Source organism: Podarcis filfolensis (genome assembly GCF_964270895.1).
Source record: "Podarcis filfolensis genome assembly, chromosome: 3".
In the NCBI taxonomy this organism is placed as follows: Eukaryota; Metazoa; Chordata; class Lepidosauria; order Squamata; family Lacertidae; genus Podarcis; species Podarcis filfolensis.
In genome coordinates this window covers 27,814,174-27,831,672 of record NC_139606.1, presented here as the reverse complement: position 1 = coordinate 27,831,672, position 17,499 = coordinate 27,814,174, and positions in this window count along the sequence as shown.

The following is a 17,499-nucleotide window of genomic DNA, read 5'->3' as shown; positions in this document are numbered from 1 at the left end:
CACTGGGGAAAGCAGCACTCTTAGTGCTCCTGACAACCTGAAACTACAACTGCGTTTTGAACAAAGACAAAGCTCCACTTGGTGGGTCACCTTTGTTAAAATACTTAAACCCACATGTCTTCGGCCTAAAATGTAAAGGTAAAGGGACCCCTGACCATTAGATCCAGTCGTGACCGACTCTGGGGTTGCGGCGCTCATCTCACTTTATTGGCCAAGGGAGCCGGCGTACAGCTTCCAGGTCATGTGGCCAGCATGACTAAGCCGCTTCTGGCGAACCAGAGCAGTGCACGGAAACACCGTTTTCCTTCCCACTGGAGGGTAGGTATTTATCTACTTACACTTTGACGTGCTTTCGAACTGCTAGGTTGGCAGGAGCAGGGAGCGAGCAACAGGAGCTCACCCCATCGCGGGGATTCGAACCGCTGACCTTCTGATCGGCAAGTCCTAGGCTCTGTGGTTTAACCCACAGCGCCACCCGCGTCCCCTGTCTTCAGCCTACAAGGTTTCAAAAAAGCTGTCACTATTTTTAACCAAAACCAAGATTATTTCTGCAATATTTTTTTCATAGGCTGATCAGATCTATTTTACAATTTAAGCATCTAATTCCTATAATGTAAGGCATCAGGAGTTTTGCACTGTATAATTATGCAGCTCATTATACAAAACTAGTACCACGTAGACTAATAAAGAGGTAGTTGTTTTAATCACTTTAACATTCCCAGCTTCCTTCTCAGTAAGTTTTTCCCCCCTACTCATAAAATTAAGATGCTGAGTGCACAGTAGCCGATTCCCAGCAACCGTGTGATATGAAGCAGGCTAGGTTATAAAGCACTGCTACCTTTCCATTTTCCCAGAAATTTGCAGCTATTGTCCAAATCTCTTATCAAAAGAGATTTTGGGTAATGTCTTCTCGGTCATGTTGATGTGTACATCCTACTCACCTTTACCTTTCATATTATTACATTTACGTCTCGCTTTTTCCTCCACGGAGCTCAAGGTGGCATTTTATCCCTGCAACAAACCTGTGAGGTAGGCTAGTTTGAGAGATAGTGACCGGCCCAAGCTTATTCAGTGGACCTCATGGTCGAATGGGGACTTGAGATCTGGTCTCCCAGTCCTAATCTGACACTCTTAACTGGTACATTTAGCTGTATGTGTGTGTAAATTTCACGTCTTCCCTTGAAAAGCAAAGTGACTGGGAGATTGAGCATTTGAAAGTTCCTTTCTCCGGCCCAAAATGAATGCCATCGTAGATGTTGGAGAGCATGTGGCTATGAGATATAAGCAAGATAAACACTATATTTCTTGCTGTTGCTCTATGGTTGGTAGTAGTTAGTAGTAGTATCACTATCATCCTAATACAGGCATAGGCAAATTCAGCCCTCCAGGTGTTTTGGGACTACTATTCCCATCAACCCTGACCACTGGTCCTGTTAGCTAAAGATGATGGGAGCTGTAGTCCTAAAACATCTGGAGGGCCGAGTTTGCCTATGCCTGTCCTAATACGTAGGGTCCTGGGCTTGAACTACAGATGTCAAAGCAGTACCTTCAAATGATAGACATCCTGTCACTGGCATGCCAACACCCATGCAGAGCAATTGACCCTTATTCCTGCATCACAGGGGGTTGGACTAGATGACCCCTGGGTCCCTTCCAACTCTACGATTCTATGATTCCGTGGGTGTTAGCTTGCCTCACAGGGCCTTCTAAAACAGCAGCATCATGAGTCACAAGGAAAGCCTTATTGGCTGCATTGATTTTAAGAAGTGACCAAAGGGGCCATAATAAGCTAACTGGGACTAAATTTCAGCAAAGCATAGTATATTGGAAGCCATAGGATATATTGGCTAAATTAGATTGAAATGGATCTTAGAGTGGCTGGCAGACCCATTAACAGCCAGTAAACACAGAAGAGCTATAAATAGCGGTACGTTTCATTGGAATGAGGTGCCCAAGCGAGAAGCGGCAAGGTAAAACGCTGGGCTCTCTCTTTACTACCTCCAGCCATGTTCCTGGAAAAGGAAAGTAAAAGGCTGGAAGTAAATGGATTAAAAAAGCATTGTATTGGTTTGTATGCATGGGAGGATGTTATCAAAGATGGAAGACGAAACTGCCCTTTGTACAAGGTTACTGAGAACTGCACTCGCTCACATTTATGCTATTTCGTGATGCCAATGATATTCCTCCAATTTGTGGGGTAGTAAAACTCTGAAGCATCTGCTCTGTATAATAATTTATATAGTACTTTTAAATGTGTTTTCCAGCTTTCCTTTTATTTATTACCATAGCAAATTAAGTCACTATTATTCCCATTTCACAGATCGCAAGCTAAAGAGTTCAGATTACAAACTGCCCCTCAGCCTCATAATGAGCTTATAACTAAGGAAAGGCTTGACCTTGCGATCTCCCCAGATTTAAGGGCCAAATTTTATGCCGGGGCTCGACAAACTGCTGCCTAATTTCATGCGAGTGGCAAGGAGGGGGAAATGGGGGTGGCAGAGAGAGGAAGAAAAAGGAAACGGGTCTCGTCCACTTTTGGTTCCAGCCTCTCTTTCACTGGTGGCATGGGGCTGCTAAGAGATTGCACATGTGGAAATGATGTCCTCAGAAGAAATACCGTATTTTTCGCTCTATAGGAAGCACTTTTTCCCCTCAAAAAATGAAGGGGAAATGTGTGTGCGTCCTATGGAGCGAATGCAGGCTTTCGCTGAAGCTTGGAGAGCGAGAGGGGTCGGTGCGCAGGCTTCAGGAAGCTATCCGCAAGCCTTCGGAGTGAGGCAGGAGTGCCCGCCGGAATCCCAAGGCTTGCAGATAGCAGCCTGCATCCCGAAGCCTGGGGCGCGCTGGTTTGGAGGCTGGCAGTGGGGGAAAGCAGCGCCTCCCCCCACCACCAGCCCCACAAGCTCAGGGGACAGCGGGGAGGCGGAGCGCCTCCTTCCCGCTGTTCCCCAACCTGGTTTGGAGGCTGGCAGTGGGGGAAAGCAGCGCTCACCCCCCCCCCCGCCAGCCCCAAAGAGCTGGTTGAAAGGAACCCAAAGCCTCCAGAGCCCAGTGGGAACTCCCGCTGGGCTCCGGAGGCTTCGGGTGAAGGCACCTTGAACGCACAGAACGCACCTTGACTTAGAGGAGGAGAACAAGAAAAAAAATTTTTTCCTGTTCTCCCCCTCCTATGGTCCGGTGCGTCCTATGGTCCGGTGCGTCCAATAGAGCGAAAAATACGGTAAGTTGCTCACTACTGCTCTATGCCCTGGACCACATTCCAGAGACGCATACTGATTGGGCAAGCCTTATGATAACAACGTAAGCCTGCAGAAAGCTCTTGGCTAAGGGTAAGCAAGCTATGGGGATTCCAAGAGAGAAGTAACAGGGTGAAGAGTTAAGCAAGCCCCATCACAGCTTCTCCACTGAAAATCACCTTCCTTTCCAAATGACTATTCCCCAGACAGACACATCTGTGCTGGGCCCGGGGCTAACCCGAGAACCGCGGTCCAGGTCCAGTCCAGAATCCGTAGGTTCCACTAGGAGTCAGTCCAACAGGGTCAAGGCAGGGCACAAGGCAGGAAACCAGGCAAGGACAGGTACAGGATCTCAGGCAGGGTCTGGCATACAGCAATGTTGCTCCTGCAACCTAGGGCGGGGTTCGACAGCCTTTTATCTTTGTCAGGGTAACGGCCGGTCCTGATCCCCCAGCAACTCACCTCCCTGTTTTGCCTGAAGGCGAGCACTCCTCCTGAAAGTACTCAGGTCTCTCCTTCTCTCAGACATTAGTCTCTGCAGCTCGGGAGACGTCGGTGGGTTACTAGACCCAGGGGCCGCCTCAGCCTCCCCTGACCAAACCGGTAGTGGAGCAGCTGTAAGTGATGGCCCAGCTGAAGGCAACGAGGTAATCCCCGCATCTGGAGCCAGGGCAGGCTCTGGCCCCTGACTCGGCTCAGCTGGTGTTCAACCTGTGCAGACTGGGTGTGGCATTTGCCTCCTAGGATGGGTCATAAGGAAAGGGTTAAAATAGGTGTGATGTGATTGGCCAGTGAGAATGCAAGGGGGAATAAAAGTTAGAGTGGGAGGTTTTGAAAGTCAGTTGAGTTGAGTTGAGTTGAGTTGAGGTTGAGTTGAAGAAGGAAGAGGGAGGTTCAGGTGTGGATTGGTAGAGTTGTATTGTGAGAGAGTGAGAGGAATTGTTAGGTGGAGTCAGATAGATAGTTGGGAATAATCAGGTTGAAGTTGTTAGGAACTAAGATTAAGAAACTGTCAAGAAAAACTAACTGGAACCATAAGCTTGTTCCTGCATTTAAAAATAAACTTGATTATTTGTTTATGTTAACAACTGACTGGACTCTGTGTGTCCCCGTGAGATACGGGATGGTGGCAGCGGAAAAAAGCAATCGCAGAGGCGGCACAGGGTCAATAGACTGTCAAACGTCCGGGGGCCCTGTGTGTGATCGCCACACTGGGACTTTTCAGAATTAGGCCCCAGACTTGGTTCAGATGATGCCTGAGGCAAAGGATCTGGTGCAGACTGAGACTCCTCTGCTTCCGAGTCCGAGTCCGAGTCCCAGGCCACCACAACATCATAGAGGTTCTGGGCAATAACACATCCCACCAGTGCAAGGACCAAGACTCCCACCCCCACAGCCCCATTCCCCGTTTGCACACCCCCTATGCCATCCCCTAGAGCCCCATAACAGATTTTGGAGAGCCTCTGGAGCAGATTTTGGGGGTATGCAGAGAGACGAAAGGGGGAGTCCTTGTGCTGATGGAACGCTCACATAGCTCACATAGTTGGATACGCACTTTGTTGCAAGTCTCACCTATTATGGTTTACGTTTGTACCCTGAAACCAAACTGTTCACTTGCCCTCTCCTATCCAGACATTGTGCAGAGCTATGACATCTTGAACAGTGCTACAAATATTCATTGGCTCCTAGCATAGCAGGGATAGGCTAGGGCAAAAAGCTATACTGAAACTTATTTGCTTCATAATAAGTAGTCGAGTCTGAAACACCCTGCTCAGGCTGAATGATTTGAGGTCACACGACAATAAACACATCTTTGATTCCATCCACAACCTATAGAAACAACATCCGAACTTGTCTTTCCCACTGTAAACCTGATAAAAATGGGCATAATAAGTATTATATTATCTTGGGTTTGGCCTTTTTATTATCCTAGAAACTTAAAAAAATAAAACAAATATCAAAATAACTGCGGGGGAGGGGGAATTCCCTACCCAAAAATTCTACAGTGGTACCTCGGGTTACAGACACTTCAGGTTACAGACTCCACTAACCCAGAAATAGTACCTCGGGTTAAGAACTTTGCTTCAGGATGAGAACAGAAATCGTGCTCTGGCAGCGCGGCGGCAGCGGGAGGCCCCATTAGCTAAAGTGATGCTTCAGGTTAAGAACAGTTTCAGGTTAAGAACGGACCTCCGGAACGAATTAAGTTCTTAACCAGAGGTACCACTGTATTTGCACCTGAATTTGCTTTTGTCAGGGGCTGCCAGAGGGCCGTTTCCAGTTAACCCTCTGCTTCCATACACTGCAGTCCCTAATGGCTCCCCCATGGCTGTTGCAAGTGAAAAAGAGAGAAGGGGAAGATCCCAACCATGGGATTCAAAGAGGATGCATTTAGTGCCGCATTATAATTTGACCCTTGCATTCTGCTTTTTCCACCACTGTAACATTCCCATTTATCCTTGTTGTCAAAAGCTCCTCACGTCCACTGAAGTGCGCTGCACAAAATTCAGAGTACTGTAAGTAAGTACTGGGTGAGCGGCTGCGAGCCTGCCTTTCGCTCGGTAATGCACATTTGCTGAATTAATCAAACTTTAGGAGTCAGTAACCATAACCCTTTGGGAAATCACGGGGAGAGAATTTCTTTCACTGGTTGAACCTACTAGTCCTAATGTTTTCCCCATTAACCACAGAAACTTTAGACACAAGTTTGGAAGAAAGTTAACAATCTATAGGCTGTCACAGTAAATTTCTTCATTGAGTTATAGCCACAATTGTCATGGGACATCGTAGGAAATCTGAGTTAACTTTCGACAGAAAAGGTTGACATTTGAGGCTGTAGCCCTTGTTCAATTCATATTTATTTTAACTGCCCAATATATGCATTATGACAGACTGTATAAATGCATATCACCTCTGTTCTTTGTCATCCTCGGTTTAGGTTTGTTTGTTTGTTTGTTGTTGTTTTTAAAAGATGTGCTACACATAGTGGCAAATTAGCTTCATTGGTTGGGTTGTTTTTAGCTGAAAAAAAGTTTTTCTAATACTAAAATAAATACTGTTCATGTATGTCAACCTCTTAAAACAATTCTGACTTTAAGAAGGGTACCATTCTGATCCACGCTGAGACTTCACTTCCTAATTAAATGATTGTAAGACATGTTTTGACATAAATCTACAGATTTACTGTATGAACTTTCTTAGGAAGTGGGCTAGGCAAAGGCTGATAACGTATGTGGAGAAACACTGACACCTTGTGACCATAACATGTACAGCACCCCTCTACCCCCTCCCCGTTGGCTCTTTAAAATATCAAGCATGCTAGTGACCCCAACTCTCCAGAAAACAAAACCACATGCCTAGAGGGGAAATTGTAGAGATGCTTCCCTGTTGGGCTGTATTCTTATACTATTCCTTTCTTTCTCATACCAGCTCATGACTGTGTAAAGACAGGAACAGGAAGCAGAGTAGTTAATTAAAAGTGATGGGTGAAAGGGACTTGCAAAATTTAGATACACATAAAGGTAAAGGTAAAGGGACCCCTGACCATTAGGTCCAGTCGTGACCGACTCTGGGGTTGCGGCGCTCATCTCGCTTTATTGGCCGAGGGAGCCGGCGTACAGCTTCTGGCTCATGTGGCCAGCATGACTAAGCCGCTTCTGGCGAACCAGAGCAGCGCATGGAAACGCCATTTACCTTCCTGCCAGGGTGGTACCTATTTATCTACTTGCACTTTGACGTGCTTTCGAACTGCTAGGTGGGCAGGAGCTGGGACCGAGCAACGGGAGGTCATCCCGTTGCAGGGATTCGAACCGCCGACCTTCTGATCAGCAAGTCCTAGGCTCTGTGGTTTAACCCGCAGCACCACCCGCGTCCCTGGTACACGAGATACACAAAGCCTCACCAATTCATAGAAGGATGTAAACCTTCATCTAGGTCAGGGGGGAAAATCAAATTTGTTGTCTCAGGTAACCAGTTCCATAGCGATTCATGCATGCGATACATTGCAAAGGATTCTGGGACACATTCTGAGGCCTATTGTCTGTCTGTGTTACAGTAATAAGGCCTGTTAGGCTTAGTTATCAGGCAACATGAAATGAAGGAAAATTAATACTTCTGGAAAATGGTACACACAACACCTTCAAAGCATGGTACAACTGAAGCACATCATTTCCTTCAAAGAATTCTGGGCAAAAATGGCAAAACCTTATGCTTCAGGATATGGTTTGGATACAGGAGAGAGACTTGGATTATGACAATCTGATTTGCAGTAAAATATATTTTAATCCCAAATACATCCATCAAGCAGACCTCACTAAATAGTGCAATATCTTAAATGCTTAATCACACATGCACGTCTTTTTCTAATTAATAGTGGCTATGTGACTGCTGGGAGAAAGGTAAGCACCACATTTCTGATGACAAAAAAACACACATTATTGGGTGGACTGTGGTTGCGGCTGCTGATTAAAATCTTAATGTTTTGTTGGCTCATATTAATTCTTATATTTGGGCAGCTGAAAACATTGGATGGTTTATACTTTTCTATCACTATTCTATTTCCTCTTTTTGTTTGTTTTATATTGTTCTAAAACAGCTTGGGTAGGCATTGCCCAGAAAGGCAGCCTATAAAATAAAATAATTCCACAAGTGGTGGGTTTGCCCCCAAAGCCAACCCTTTTGGACATCTGTCTTACAAGAAATATGCAAAATAACAAAGCAGGTATTAGAAGCAGGTATTGGAATATCTTCCAAGACAATAACACACACGCACACTACAAAGAACTCTTAAGCCACCTACTCTCAGGACTCAGCTACATTCGGTTAAAAAAAAAATAGATTTGTTATAACACTGAGACACCAGATGGTGCTGTGGAGTTCCGTCTTTTGGCAAAGTGATCTCCCATTATGAGGTTTACAATGCATTTTCATGAAATGTTTTTTTTGATGTGTGTAGATCCAACCTCAGCAGCCAGGAGCATCATAACTGGAGGGACCTGCCAGGAGTGAACATGGACCACTGGTACCATATCATATGGGAAACAGCCCTACTAGAAAAGCTAAGCAACTAACTGAAACTAGCATGGGGGCAAACAAAAGAGGACGCCTTCATCCCAGCGTGGCTCCCCTTTATTACACACAGAGCTCAAAAGGACAACAACAAGAACCCACCGACAGCATACGAATCAATATCGCTAACTTGAGCTAACAACCCCCTCCCTCCCTCTCTCACATACACACAAAAAACTGCACCGCAGTCAACTGAAGGCAACCAACCATGCTCTGAACCCCCAATATTTTCCACCACCAACAAAAACTAATAAATGAATAGAAATCTACCCACGAGAAGCTGACACAAATACCTTGCACATACACTATGCAAAAGAATAAAAGTTCCCTACCTCCCCTCTCTTCCAACACCCCCTCTCTTCTCCCCCAACCTTATACCATCTATAACATTAGAGTGTCACATAGACTATAACCGATCTGTATAAAGGACCCCATGAACTGAAAGCAGAGATGCTATATGTACTTTTAGATTCCGGGAGGTAGCCGTGTTGGTCTGACGCAGTCGAAATATACCGTATTTTTCGCTCTATAAGACGCACCAGATCACAAGACGCACCTAGTTTTTGGAGGAGGAAAACAAGAAAAAAAATATTCTGAATCTCAGAAGCCAGAGCAGCAAGAGGGATCGCTGCGCAGTGAAAGCAGTGATCCCTCTTGCTGTTCTGGCTTCTGGGATAGCTGCGCAGCCTGCACCCATAGCCCTTCCTTTTCAAGCTCAAATAGCAGATTCGGGGAGGGGAAGAGATAATTTTCATAGTGAGAATAGTGCAAGGGGAAAGGGTTCAACTCCCACCAGTGCTATGGTCCAGATCCAAACTGGGTCCCCTTGCAGCTGTTATTTTAATAATCCTATAACAACAGTAATACATACATACAACAATTTGATCCCACATTTAACATGGTCTGTGTCTCCAAGTACAACCTTTACTTCCCAAATAGATGATACTGAGACATAAGCACCGCATCACCTAGCATTCTGTCTCTCACTGTGGCAGTACCTGATGCTCCAGGGAAAATGGATAGAAAACTCAAGATCAACATTGCAGAAACACAGGGGGACTTTCTGACCCAGTAAGAACAAAAAATTATCCTTTACAAGTCTCACTCTCTTTGCATTTAATGCCTGGTATGGTGTAAATTCCATAGCAATGCCCCGAGTTAGTCATATTTTGAAAAGTCACATGATGTAACACATGGTGGGGTTTTTTTTTTGAGGTTTCAGATGCACATTCATCTGAAGCAGAATTCCAGAGCCAGCATATTCTGAACTCTTACCTTAGGGGAAGCTTGGTACATTGGGAGATCTCAAGTTCAAATTGCAGTCTGCTGTATATTGCAATGTGCTGTCACTCACAGCACCGCTGGTTTATTTCAGACAACTGCAAAAGGAGGAGATGAAGAGTTTCAGTAGCGGTGCTAATAAAATAATGGTTCTCCCCTGGGAATTCCCACAGACATTTTTAATATGGAACTAGGAGTGATATCTACCTTGGATTCCATCTCTGAAGCTAAGCAGGCCTGGACCTGACAATCCCAGAGACCCCCAGAAGGAAGAATGGAATGCAAATGTAATGAACATTACAAAATAAAATGCTAGTGGTTTAGGGTTAGTTTCTTTGTTTGGCATAGCCTCCACTACATAAGTTCATCTCAAGTACCAGTCATTTCCTGAAATTTATTTTTGTTTTGCTTTTCCAGAAAAAGGGCTAGTGTGTTTTCTTATGAGAAAATTGGACTTCTGATCAAAACAACCCTGGGAGCAGCAATAAATGGATGGACAACCTGCCTGCCCCTCTACTTTTTCTGCTTCCAGGGAAGAGCTTTCATGCAGCAGGTGTTCACGATCTAAAATTGACATGCAGCTAGGCTGACATGACACCTCCAAGTAGTAGGGCTCTTTAAAAAAAGAAAGCTGGAAAACGGAATTAATACCTTCCATAAATGACTGGCAGATTAAGATGATAAATTACGCTGAACTAGCTAGATTAACAGGAAGACTAAGAGACCAAGACGACCAGAAGTTTCATGAAAATTGGAATAAATATCTGGTATATATAAGAGATAAGTATAGAACTTCGATGACTCTGGCAGGAATAGAACAACTCTAACAGTGTTTGACAAGTATGTAAAGGAGATAAAACATGTAACTTTTGATACTATCTGATACTTACCAATGAAGTGAAGGGAAGTCCAAGGCTCGGCGGAGCTCCAAATAAGTGTGTGTTATGCGTATGATTTTGGAAACAGCAATGTTATAAGTAACTTATGTAATCTAGATTGTATATATGTATAATTAATGAAAATAAAGAAAAATTTACTTGTAAAAAAAGAAATGCAGCTGGACATAGAACGTGCAGTTATTGTTTTTAAGAAAAAAATTATGCAGTTGGAAAGCTGATAATGTGCCACGGGGGGGGGGAATCGGGGGGGGGGATCGGGGAGGGCAACTAGACACATTGCATGAACATGTTTGCAAAGTACTTAAATGACAGACAATATGTACACAAAGTATATAAGGATATGTCCCGAACCACGGGGTACCTGGCAGCAAGTCTCGCAGGACTGCACAATCCCACAGCAGATGCTAGTGCACATTCTGGCCAGCCACCAAGTCGCAAGTGCTGTCAGGCCAGGTTCCCGCCTCTGCAGCCGATCCAGGGGTCAGGGGACCTGGAGGTCAGTCCCACACAAGCACAGTCCCACAGAGATCCTGGAGTATCCAAGCTGAGGTCCATCAACACGGGCAGTTAAGTTGACCCACTATCTCAGGTCTGCTTCCCTTTCATCCTTTGCTTGTTGACTGCAGCATCTGGGCTCGATGAGGCAAGTGACCCTCACCTGTTCCAAACCTTCTCCAGCTGAGGAATCATACACCTTCCTCCCAGAGCTAGCGAGCCTCACCTGGCCAGCTAGGGAGCTGGGCTGTGGGCCCTTGCCTACCTCAGCCTCCTAGGGAACCCCAAACAATATCAAGAGTTGCCCTGTTTCTTCTGTAAGGTCGCAGCAACCAGGACTGAAAAGACCGCACTGCAGGCCCTGTTGACTGCAATGTAAAACTTTGCATTTTAAGCAGAGTTGCCACCTTTGTTCTGGTGAAATGCAGGACAGGAGAGGGTACTTGGGGTGGGGAAGGAACTTTTTTCTTCACTCGCTGCTGGAAATGACGTCAAAGGCGATCCACTGCACTGGGTTGTTCCCTGCGTTGGCCACGCTCATACAGCAGAGCCAAAGAAATGCATGGTTATACGTTAGTAATGTGCACTGATTTGAATGACTCCCATCCTCCCCACCTGCTGAATTTCTGCCTGTCGGAAGAATGAAAAATGCAGAAAGAAAGAAAGAAAAAGAAAGAAAGAAAGAGGGGAGCAACAAATCCTGCTTCTCTCCCTCACAGAGGTTTGCCTTCAGCATCCTGACAGGGTTCACATAACCCCTCATCCCTCAGAGAGCTCCGATATATGAAGTTCATGATGTTGTTTATTTATTTTCAAAACAACACCACCACACATTTATATACCTTGCTGTAACATTCCAAGTTACAGCGGCCGCCTCAAGTCCATCTACCAGGCAGCCCAAACCCACTGAGATTACTGGGAGTTACTCCTGAGGTAGAAAGCTCTAGGATTTCCACAGTCCCTACATTTCCCGCCTTTACACACACACACACACACACACACACACACACACCCCACCGCCCAATTAACAGGTGCTAGGCAGGACGCAGGTGGCGCTGTGGGTTAAACCACAGAGCCTAGGACTTGCCGATCAGACGGTCAGCGGTTCGAATCCCCACGACGGGGTGAGCTCCCGTTGCTCGGTCCCTGCTCCTGCCAACCTAGCAGTTCGAACGCACATCAAAGCGCAAGTAGATAAATAGGTACCGCTCTGGCAGGAAGGTAAACGGTGTTTCAGTGCGCTGCCCTGGTTCGCCAGAAGCGGCTTAGTCATGCTGGCCACATGACCCGGAAGCTGTACTTTGGCTCCCTCGGCCAGTAAAACGAGATGAGCACCGCAACCCCAGAGTCGTCCGCAACTGGACCTAATGGTCAGGGGTCCCTTTACCTTAGGCAGGACTTAAGCCCTCAAAAATGATAAATGTTGTGTTCAGTAAAGCAAGGTCCCAGCGAGGCCTGTCACCGCGAGGCCCGGCCCCTCAAGATTGGTGTCAGCCCTATGGAGTTGTATGTTAGTATATCATTTTTGCCTCCTTCATTTATAGGGTCTCTGTGCCCCTGAAAGTAGGGAGCCGCTTAAACTTTTAACTGCTGATCATAGCATGACGGCTCAAGTAAACAGAAGGAGGTGGCGAGCCGAGGAATTCAGCACCCACAGAGAAGACTTAGGCCTTTGCTTTGCTTTGCTAAAAAACCGACGCGTTTAAAATTGTGCATCTGTGGATGAATAAATTCTCAGAGTTGTATGGTGAGCTCCTGGCAGACTAAGTCAATATTAATTAGGATTGATATACAGCAGGTGCAAGAGGACGGGATGCAATATGGATCACATCGATACCTGCGGCTACTATCTGCAACACTGAGGAAATGAAGAACCTTATTACTCTAGCAGGACAAAATGAGAAAGAAAAAAAAGTAATTGCTCTGAAGGCAAAAGTGTGCGTCTCCTTCTCTGTCAGGTTGGGTGCCGAGTTCCCGGAGGCCCACTCTGAACTTATATATGACAGAGTGTTTATTGTGTTGTGTGCATTTGAGCTGGAGAGAATGTCCGGAGGGAAGGCTCCTGAAACTTTACTCCACATTTTAAGTCGGGTGGATTGCCTTGCTAGTAAAAGAAAGACAAATAAGGGGGTTGGGAACATATCACTGAATTACCGGCCCCCAAGAATATGCCAGATGTCTCTTCAATATATCTTTCCTCATAAATAAACCCATTAACTTCAATGAGATTGTTACACGTCAATTCACACTAGGACACAGCTACACTGCAGACTATATAATATAATATATAATGTAAAAGTGGATGAGGCGTATGCTTAATCCAAATGGTGAAGCAGCGTGAAACAATCCAGGGTTATCACTTGGATAATTCACGGGGAGCACAGACAAAATTTAGCTTTGCACCCTATCAGATCAGAGGGGGAAATGTGGAAAGGGAATGGGGCTCCCTGTTTTCCAGCATTACATGCAAAAGGGTAGAGGCATACATGTATTCGCCCACCCTACCCCTTCATGTGATTGGTGTAAGAGTTCCTGGGGCAAAAGACCTGCTGGGGAAGAGCTTACAAAAATCTGCAATGATGCCCTACACCAATAGTGCCATTTCCTTCAAACTACCTGCAGCTCTCCAGGGAGGGATGTGGTTGTCTTTCTGTAGCCTCAGTTTCTGCATCATGAACTTGGATGTTGCAATGCAAAAGTTTGCTAAAAACTGCATCCATGAAACCACTATGCTTTAATTCAAGTTTCACCATGAAATTTGGCTGTCTGGTAGCTGCCAAAGAGACACTTGATCACCACCCACCAAGATTCATATTTTGTTGCCCAGATTTGGGCTTTGCAGGTAATATAATCATTTTACTGGATAATCAGCGGGTGTGAGCAGAATTGGCTGAAGTATCCCGGGAGAGGGGACATGGCTTGCTGGCTTCCTGGACAGGAGCACTCTGTATTGCCATATTCTGCTGCAGTTCCCGCTTGTTTGCTATAAGATTCAACCCGTAATTCTATGACAAATGAGAAGCATCTAGTTTGTAGTATCACACAAAACCAATGCTCTGAGGTCTGCAAGCCAAACTCCACTCATGCAAGAGGACTTCCCCTTCTTCTTCCTCCCCTGTGTACCTACAAAATCTCCTTCGGAGGGTCCCCCAACCCCCTGGGGCTGATTTTGAGGGTGTGCAGGTGTGCTGCAGGGGGGAGGAAAGTTCCATTCCACAAGTGAAAGCCTCTTGCACTAGTGGAACAGGAACATTGGCTACCACCCAATGATTTTACAGATGTGTCATATTCCGAATTCAGGAGCTCGTTGTGTTCAAACATAGTAGGAAAAAGAGCATGTTCCTGTGTGGCCTAATAGCCTTTTCATCCTCGCTATCAGTTGTTCTAGGTACTGACTTCTGCCTTCCCTGGGTTACACTTTGAAAACAAAATAAATGCCTCCAGTGCTTCCATGTAGCTTTTCCATATTTAATCAAAAGCATTCATGTGTCTGCTTTCAACACGTTGAGTGGAGAATTTCCATGGCTCCAACCTGCGAGCCCTTCAAATAGTCTTTGTGATCTCACCTGAGCAGCACACGAAGTGCTGAGAAACAGAGAAAGCTTCTGGCGACGTGAGCTGAATTTTGTAGAACCAGCTGCCGTTTGATTGCTGCTGTGTGAAAGTTGGCAAGAGGCCATCTGGTCACCTTCCATGATTTCCACAATGAAAACACCAGGTAAAGAAAAGATTCATAGACAGATCTTGTGCATGTTCAACAACTGATACCAGGTGAGAGTGTTGGTTGAGGAAAGCTCAGTATTGAGTCCTCTGACTTGTAACAGGTCCCCAGGAAACGAGGCAGAGGTCCTCCCTTATCACTGGCTATAACCTGATCCTTTTAAACTGCAACTGTATCCCAGGATAATTAGTGGATCATTTAAGGATGACCTAGAGACATTACCTTGCCAACAAAGGTCTGTATAGTAAAAGCTATGGTTTTCCCAGTAGTGATGTATGGAAGTGAGAGCTGGACCATAAGGAAGGCTGATCTCCGAAGAATTGATGCTTTTGAATTATGGTGCTGGAGGAGACTCTTGAGAGTCCCATGGACTGCAAGAAGATCAAACCTATCCATTCTTAAGGAAATCAGCCCTGAGTGCTCACTGGAAGGACAGATCCTGAAGCTGAGCCTCCAATACTTTGGCTACCTCATGAGAAGAGAAGACTCCCTGGAAAAGACCCTGATGTTGGGAAAGATGGAGGGCACAAGGAGAAGGGGACGACAGAGGACGAGATGGTTGGACAGTGTTCTCAAAGCTACCAGCATGAGTTTGACCAAACTGTGGGAGGCAGTGGAAGACAGGAGTGCCTGGCATGCTCTGGTCCATGGGGTCACGAAGAGTCGGACACGACTAAACGACTAAACAACAACAACAAGGATGAGCTGGGTGTTGTTCCAGCCACCTTCTAATTTCTGTAAAAGGAGGGAGTCTCAATTGTTAGTAACCTTCTCCTACACTGCCCCTTCCTCTCCTATGTAGACATTCTGAATGTTCACATGGGGATCTGTATCAGCCCAAGGGACACACTCCCTTCTGGGCAACCTTTCAGATGCCCATGGTGCCAGTGCCAGAGGTAAAAGTGGGTTGAGAAACAAGTTTTGTTTTACGCATTTCTTTTTTAATGTAGCATCTGATTGTAGTAAAACCTCCAAGCGCTTTACAAGAAATATTAAAATTCCCAAGAAAAGCAAAAACAAATTAAAACATTTAAAGATAATTAAAATTAAGAGATTACATTGATCTCTTAATTAATATTGAAACACATCAACAACCACACGTCTGGACAGGATTGCTAAAACAAAATAAAGTAGTTTAAGATTTAAGCAGGCATTGAAAAAATTACAATGGAGGTGTCCACGTGATGTCAGTAGGCGAGTTTCCAAAGTGTTGGTGCTGCCAAAGTGAAAAATTGATCCCTTACAACTGTGGAATAAGTATAATGTGGCACTAAAAACTGTGCCAGTTCTGAAGGTCAAAGTGGGCACACATGGAGTAAGGCAACCCTGCAAGATGAGAGTCTTACCTTAGTAAAGGTAAAAGGACCCCTGACCATTAGGTCCAGTCATGGCCAACTCTGGGGTTGTGGCGCTCATCTCGCTTTATTGGCTGAGGGAGCCGGCATACAGCTTCTGGGTCATGTGGCCAGCATGACTAAGCCGCTTCTGGCGAACCAGAGCAGCACACAGAAACGGCGTTTACCTTCCCGCCGGAGCGGTACCTATTTATCTACTTGCACTTTGACGTGCTTTCGAACTGCTAGGTGGGCAGGAGCTGGGACTGAGCAACGGGAGCTCACCCCGTCACAGGGATTCGAACCGCCAACCTTCTGATCAACAAGCCCTAGGCTCTGTGGTTTAACCCACAGCGCCACCCGCGTCCCTCTTACCTTAGTACAGTAGGCTATATTCCACCCATGCAAAAATCAAACATTTCTGATCTTCGAGAGTCTTCTGTAGCTATGAACTATCCCAACACACATACTTCCCAAAATCAATGCCACACAACCATCCACTAAGTTCACTGCCACAACAGTGATCTGATGAAGAATGTCCGAGAGTTGCTGCACAATGTGTGATATTTCTAAACAACTTTCAGCAGGATTGTCTGTGGCAAGAGTGTTCTTCTCTTAAATCATCTCAACCTTGAATAAACCATAAGTGTCTCCAAGGCAGCAATGCCTGCCTGAAGTTAAATACAAATAATGTGCAACACTGTCAAGTACCATTCAACTCAAGCAGACTGGAGAGAGAGAAACCAGAGCTGTGCATGGGAAATCAGCAATCAATGAGGATAATGAAGGAATGTACTCAAGTGCCGAGACTCCAAGAGGATAACTCCAGGCAAATTATTTGTCAAAAATCTAAGTTCATCTTCAGCTCACCGAAAAGATCTTTTGACACAGTAATCTATTGTGTGTAGAAGGGAATAACTGTTGTTAGGAACAGTTACGGCAAATAACTATGATGGGAATGAATGTCAAAAAGTTCTTAATGTCTATCATGTTTGTGAATTTATTGGATAGTTTTGTTGGCTAGTACATCATGCAAACATATATGCAGCTTCTCTCATATAATGTAACTGAAATATATGTACTATATATGCCCTGCAGTCCTCAGAAATATGAGTGAAATGCATACATAACATGCTGCTTGTGGGAAATGGCACATTCACATGCCAATTGTCCCATCAAATATATAGGGTACATGGTTCCCTGCATGCCATGAACAAGCTATGAAATACCTGCGACAGCATTCCCAGCATCGGGAGCCAAGGGAAATGCAATTTTCCCAGGGCACCTGGCTTCCTAGGTGTCCTAGGAAAATAATATGCTCATGGCGCCTATTTTTCCTGGCAACTTACTTCCAGTTAAATGTCCATAGGACTGCAGCCTTCGTTAGGATTGGATGGTAGATCTACTAGAAATCTGTTCATATATGCTGTGGCAAACAAGCTAGTGTTTCTAAGCCTATGGGAGAA